The sequence below is a fragment of the Oenanthe melanoleuca genome, unplaced genomic scaffold, assembly GCF_029582105.1.
Source record: "Oenanthe melanoleuca isolate GR-GAL-2019-014 unplaced genomic scaffold, OMel1.0 S002, whole genome shotgun sequence".
Lineage (NCBI taxonomy): Eukaryota > Metazoa > Chordata > Aves > Passeriformes > Muscicapidae > Oenanthe > Oenanthe melanoleuca.
The window spans coordinates 35,170-42,611 of NW_026612651.1; the positions used below are offsets into that span (position 1 = coordinate 35,170).

General features: G+C 39.9%; 1 long non-coding RNA gene across 1 annotated transcript; it reads left to right on the forward strand.

Annotated features, from left to right (window-relative positions):
• Positions 1 to 1,286: 1,286 nt before the first annotated feature.
• LOC130266239 (uncharacterized) lies at positions 1,287 to 7,274 on the forward strand. Its single transcript, XR_008842795.1, has 3 exons — positions 1,287 to 1,464; positions 1,553 to 1,731; positions 6,573 to 7,274. It is a non-coding gene; the product is annotated as an uncharacterized LOC130266239 (long non-coding RNA).
• Positions 7,275 to 7,442: the final 168 nt, after the last annotated feature.

A 7,442-nucleotide genomic window follows, 5' to 3' on the forward strand; every position in this document is an offset into this window, starting at 1 on the left:
GGGCCAGAGCCTTCTCCCTCTGAACTAATTCTGTGTCTCACAGCCCGCCTAGCTGAGCCCTTTGGTGGGTCTCCCTTCTGCTCTCCTGACACTTCCGGGTTCGCGGCTGCTTGCGTGCCACGTGACACTGCCCGAGCATGCTCCCTGCGTTTCGGCCGCACCACGCATGCGTCGTCAGACACTTCCGGGTCTGACCGGCCTGGCTGGCCCCATCCCGGCTCCCTCTTATCTTCCCCGGGCCGGTGAGCCGCCGCAGCCCCGAGTGCCCCCGCGCCCGCCGCTTCTGCCGCCTGCCCCGGCCCGGGGGATGGAGCCGCCGCCGCCGACGCTGCCGACGCAGTTTCAGGGGCCCCAGGCGCCGCGCTGGCGCCGCGGACGGATAAAACTGTCTCCGCCCCCTCCCGAGGGGTGCCCCCCCCCTCCCCCTGGTCTCTAGCCACCGGCACGGCTGCGCTGTGTTTTGAAACTGTCCCGCGCACTAGGATTCTGACTGGGGCCCCTATTTCTTTTCCCCCATCCCCCGTGACCACGGAGCGCGTTCCCGAAGCCAGAGATGATGTCACAGGCACCAGCTCGGTTATCTCACACCCCGAGGGCGTGGAAAACAGCCTCCCCTTGCCAATTGCACCCTTAATCGGGGTTATTGTCTGCTCTGCCATCCCAGAAGTATATGGTAGAGTGCGACCTGTCTCATCCTGTCCATCCCTCCCTCCTCCCACCGTTCCTGGAGTAGAATGCCACTGCCTTCCCCCCGGTGGTGAGATTGCTTTTGAGGGATTATAAAAGTAGAAATCCAGATCATCAAAATTCTTTAGAAAAATTTCTGCCTTAACTTTTTCTGGTGTTGGTGTTGATGTAGGTAGATCTAAATATTTTGGTAAATCAGATGAATCCGTATTATCTGAAGCTGAACTGCTTCGCTTTAGTATTAATTGTTGATTAGAAACTTCTTCCCCAGTCCCTGACAACCCCTCTATAGCTTTCAGAGGACTGGATTTTTGCAATGTCCCTGAAGATAAAACTTCAAACATTATTCTAGCTGCAGTCAAAAGATCCTTGGCCTTCAGATCTTTTTTTGTGGCTGCAATATACATATCTCTATTTACCTGTTCCCAGAATTCTGGCATATATATTTTACTTGTTTCTGCATGAGGGTATTTAAGTCTCACCCATAGCAATAAATCTCTGAGTTCACTCTCCGATAAAGTAATCGGATGTGTAGAAGCTATGTATTTCATTGTGGACAATATTTTTGCTTGTTCGTGGCTGAATGCCCCACCCATTTTGCTATGTGTGTGTTCGTGTGTGTGTCTGAGATCTCAACCAGTCTTACCAAAACCTGAGATGCCGGGACCAAGCTGGATTTCTCCTGGGCTTCCGACCAGCAGATGCACAGGGAGAGGGATTCCGCGGTTCCTCCCGTCCGAGATGAGCCTGGCAGCTGGTTTCTGGCCGCTGTTCAAGGTCTCTTCCCCGCAGTTCTCTTTCTACAGGTACCTTTTTTCTTCAGGGAGTGTTCTGGATCGGAGCTCTTCTGTATCTGCCTTTGTAGATCACAGCAGGAGCCTAGACGTCTGGGGCCGACGCCCACCCAAGGGACGCCAGATGTCACTGTCTGAGGGTCTCTTGTGCCCAAGACCACTCAGATGGACATAGGATGGTGGTTCAAGGCTCAGGGTATTCTTGAAGCTGCCGAAGAAAGGCTGCAGGCGACAATCGTCCGGTCTCAAGGTCTGTTTATTATTTCTTATCGATAAGTGTTCACGCTCACGAGCAATAGTATGGTCAGCACCTCGTCCAGGACGAAAGTCTGCCCACGAAAGGCAGGACTTATCTTTTATACCTTAAACTACGTATTCTATGTTTACACTATTTTTCCAATACTACAATACCTTATTACTATGTCTAGTTTTGTCCCCAACCAATCTCTGATTCCCAGCATCCCTCACCAACATGGAGAACAAGAAGAAGAAGAAGAAAGAAGACACCACACCCCAAATTCTCCATCTTGGCCTCGTGGCTGCTAATATAAACAATCCTAAAAACTACCTTTTCTACATGCTAACTATCTAATTCACACTCTAGATTCACTTAACGGTTCCATTTCTTCTCTGAGAGAAGGCAGATGTTCCCATGGTGCAGGACCCAGCTCTCTGACCCCCCTGGCTCTATTCGGGGGTCTTTCAGGGGTCTGACAGGGGGGTTCTCTCACTCACAGAGGGTTCAGAGTGACTCCCTGGACCCCCACATATGTACAGGAAGAATTTTGGGGGTTAACTCCTCTTTCAGCTACACAATTTCTGTTTCTTTTTGACAAAGCAAATGAAATCACCCTAAAAATTATACACATCTGAATCATTTCTGGATCAATTGAAAAGAGAAAAATATTGACAACTCATAATTGGATTTCCCCACTTATAATGGTAACAGCCACTGTTTTGTGATTATTTTCCAGGGCTTGTGTGTTGGTTTATTGTTTTTGAGGTTTGCTCTGGGTTTAGTTTTATTTATTTAAAGGTTTCTATTGAAGTCATATCAAGGAGAGGAGAGGAATAATGTCTGCAAATGCCATTTGGATCAAACAAGCCAAGAATAGTAATAGTCATTGTTTGGCATGTTTGAAAGCTATTGTGTGACAAATAGATTTGGAGTCATCATTTGTTTAAAAAGGCAGTAAATGAAACTTTATGAGATGAGAACAGAGTAACAACACAAAATTACCCATCCAGAACTCCTGATGGTGATCAGTAAAATGAAATAGATTAACTGTTTGTTTTTCCCCCCTCCAAGACACCAAGAAAATAAGATGCAATCAAAAATATTTGTTATCCTTGACCTACAGTGAACCAAAAAATTGCATAGTAGTGGCTCATGACAGCAGAGTTTGATAGGTAATGACTAGATAACTAGAAGCAGATGAGAATATAACAAAAGGCCAACCAAGTATTGTTACAGTCAGAACAACAAGGCTTTTTGATGAGGAAAATGATGCTGGTATGAAGTATGACAGTTGTCTCCTGGTATATGCTCAGCCCATGCTTCATGACTTCTTCTCACTACCGGAATAGACAGGGAAATATTTTTCTCTTCAACTTTTTCTCCACCTGTATTTAATGAATAATTTAGTTTGTTCACCTTCTCTGAACTTCATCTACAAATCACATGTGAGAGCATTTGTATAAAACCTGAGAATGGTGCTGAAGTACCTCTTGATTTGTTACTTTTATAAGACAGGTGTCACACCCAGTGCCAGACCTGGAGACAGGAACATTTCCTAGAAAGGTTACCTGACACAAAACAGTCCTTCTTTTCTTTTCTTTTCTTTTCTTTTCTTTTCTTTTCTTTTCTTTTCCTTTCCTTTCCTTTCCTTTCCTTTCCTTTCCTTTCCTTTCCTTTCCTTTCCTTTCCTTTCCTTTCCTTTCCTTTCCTTTCCTTTCCTTTCCTTTCCTTTCCTTTCCTTTCCTTTCCTTTCCTTTCCTTTCCTTTCCTTTCCTTTCCTTTCCTTTCCTTTCCTTTCCTTTCCTTTCCTTTCCTTTCCTTTCCTTTCCTTTCTTTTCCTTTTCTTTTCCTTTTCTTTTCCTTTTCTTTTCCTTTTCTTTTCTTTTCTCTTTTTTAATGCTACTTGTCTTCACTGGAATTTTGGCTAATTAGAGGAGGAGTACAGAATGAGAGGTGAGTTGTATAATTCTGAGTTACGAAGTTTTACACAGACAGTGCTTTCAGGGCTGTGCCAAATATTGCACTGTGCTCTGCAAAGGATGTTGAGACAGCCTTTAAAGAGGAGATTGTGGCAAGTCAAGGTGTTTTCCCTCATCTTTCCATAGTCCATGATTTTTAAATTTCTCTGCTTTGTTTGTATACATTTTGACTGCATGAAATTTCTAGAAGTCGGTGATTTTTTTTCCTGGAAATTCCACAAATGCTGTATTCTAACTTCAATTTCAAGTTGAAATTGACCCCTCCCTCCAACCCCCCACAAAAAGCCAAATAAAAAAACAAACCAAACCAAAAAAACAAATTAACCAAACCCCAAAACAAAATAAACAAACAAAAACAAACATCAAAAAACCCCAAGCCACACAACAACAACAAAAAAAAGGTGCAACCAACTAACCAAAGAAAATCCACATTCTATCATTATTGCTCAAACAATTGATCTCTTATACCTGACTTATGAGAAAAGTGTCTACTTATGTCTTAATTACCAAGACAATTCTTCACACAGATGTTGTAAATATTGTTATTTATTGATTATGTAGCATGTGTCACCAGGCTAGAAGCACTTTCCCCTGAATTATAAACTACTTGGCCAAATTTTGATTTCTCTTACACCTTGATGGGTCCCCAGATACAAAGATGGAAGATACTATAAAGAGAGTGCTAATTTTGAAGAATATTCGTTTGAACATTGACAGACAGCAAGAAGACTTTTTCCAGGCCGTGGGCCAAACTGTGCTATGAAACTCACTGCTCCAACTCTAGTATAACTCCTCTGAGTCATCAGCATTCTCAGTATTTCGAGTCTCAAGTTTTTCCCTGCAGGTCTATCTGATTCTTAGCCTAATGAATCCTTTTCTAGCTTTTCTTTGCCTCTCCTGGTAATCCTGATCCTTTCCCTTCATGTTAAAATCAAACCACACAAAGTATTCTTTAATATGAACAAATATCCGTTTCCCTCAAACTTATATCCTCAGCTAATTATATAATCATAATAATTTCAGTTCACCAAAGTTGCTTTAATTGTCCTAATTTATGCCAATGAGAAATCTTGTGCATAAATATATTTTAAAATATTGAAAACATATTGTGCTGAAAACCTGTGAAATGATCTTTCAGTAGTCTGCTTCAAATGTATTGTATTTTGACATTCTTCATTCTGCAGTTCACAATTTGGATCTTTTTCTACTCCTATGTGGTTTTTTTTCTACAAAACAAACCTTTTCCTCTTGAAGCTACATATTGATTCTAAAATTTCTCCTGAAAGCCATGTCTGCAGTCCTAAAGTCTGCCTTTTAGTTAAATTGTGACTGAAATAGGAAGATGCATCAGTCTTGGATATCTGAAATAGGTTCCAATGAAAGCTTAAGTAGCTGCAGGAATTAAAAAAATCTTTCTTTTTTTTTTTTTTTTTTTTTTTTCTTCCAAGACAAAAGGAAATCAAGGAAACTTAATCTGTATCCTGGACTATGAGGCCACAAGCTTTACCCTTTCAAAGTTCTAACCTAAACCTGGTTCTCCTGGTGTGATTTAGGAATAAATATGTCTAACATTTACAGAAAATGTCAGTCTCTAGCCTCCTATTTCAGACCTCCTGGTTGTCAGAGAGAAAAAAAAAAAGCTCTTCTCTTTTGGTGGCCTCTGTTTGGAGCATACAGTGGTGGCAGGGATTTTTCCAGATGGGAGATCAGTTGAGAACTGATATCCACATTATCACCCAGCTGGGCCAGATGGGTTAAACAAATCCCACATCTAGGGCCTTCAGTGACATACAGCAAGGAAATACTGTCTTTTGGATTTGTAATTGTAACTTCTGACAGAGACATTTCCCTGCTATATCCTGAAGAAATGTACTTTCCCTAATAGGAAATATAACCAACTTACACAAATTTCTTATATATTACTTATGGATTTTAATGTCAGTAAAAATTAGTGTCATATTAATGTTCCCTATGACACATTTCATTTAATATTGTATCCCAAACATTGAGTTGGAAAGGCCTAATCACCATAAAAATTTTACCTAAATGACATCTGGAAAAATAAAAAAAGAAGATTGAGCCAGGTAATGGAGGCAGAATAGGATTTTTTTTTTTTTTTTTTTTTGTAGGTTGTTCTTTTTTATTACTATAATTTTATTTTATTTTAGCTCACTGAATTCAAGCTATGGATGAATAATGAAACATAATACAACTTCCAAATAATAACAATAATGATAAAAATAAAAACTATGTGGGAGAAGTGGAGAACAAAACTGTTCAGTAGAAATGAACGAGCAGCAGATTGGAAGTATGAACAAACCTGTCCAATGTCATAGCATGCCAAATTCGTGAAGATGACAGATGGCAGAATTTTCTTTTACTGCACTCTACAGAAATACACAATAAAGCAAAGTGCACCTCCTTTTCCTCCATCCTCTAGCAGGTCATTATTAGATTTCTTGAGATGTAATACTCGTCCTCCCTTGTTTTTCCATTACTTATTTTATTTTAGCATCATTTACCTTATTTTTTGCATTTCTTTTTTCCCATCTTTTAATGTCAGAATAGCAATGTTTTGTTTCTGTTCCATGTGATTAGAGCCTTTTATTCTATATTTTAAAATAATTAAAAAAAAAAAAAATAAAATTAGCTTTTACATGAAAATTTTCCTCAAAATTGTGAATGTTAACATCTAAGAGGAAATTAATATGGCATTTTCATATTTCAGAGGCTGCAGATCCTCTTTGGCAATAACTACCCTTGGGACATCCCTACATTGCCAATCTTTTATTATCTTTCCTCTCAGATGTTATTACTCGTATGCATTTAATAAAACTCACTTGTGTGCTGATGCTGTTTCTCTCGCCATCACAGAGCTCCCCTGAAGGGACAGACAGGGAATGGCTACCTTAAGGAGCAAAATACTTCCTGCAACATTCACAGTCACTGGAAGATGATTCCTGATACTACTAAACAGAGCAGCTCCAGATACGGGTTTGGATTATGACATTTATCAACCTCCAAAGTTACTCTTTGGCATGCAAACAGTACAAGTTAGAGACTGTTCTTATTCATCAGTGAAAGTCATGTTTTAAAAGCTAAGAAATTGTTGCAATGTGGATGAGAGCCATTTCATGACATTCAGTCAGCAAGGAGTGGACCAAAACCTCTTTATCTATGCCTAATGTATCAAGAACAGTTCTGGAGTACCTCCACCTTGAAAACCATGGGATATACCCACAAACACACTAAGGTGAGACCAGAGAATGAGGGAACAGTTGCATGCATGTTTAGAACCAGTTTGTATTCTCCTTTGATATGACTAAGTGAAGAACACATTTTAATTTTGCTTTCCCTGCTCCTTCCCAATTTTGCCTATTTCTTGCCTTCAAACAGTAGGATTTTTAGCTCAGGGACTATTTTTCACTCTGTTTATGACTGATTTTTAGCATAAAATATCATACCTCTGTCATAGTTAAAAGAGCTATGACAATTGTTGTTAACCTACAGATCTTGATCTTGAACTCTCATTAACAAAACAATGCAATTATTAATGCTAATAAAATGATCCTTCTGAAGATTTTTATGGAAAAGCCTACATTAATGCTCATCTTCTGCTTCTTTGTCTTCTTTAGTAAGAAAACACCATCCTCCTCAAAAACATTTGCTATATTTTATTAAACGACTAATTTTAAGAGCTTTATAACTCCTTCTAATAACAAAATAGCTCTTCAAGATGGATTG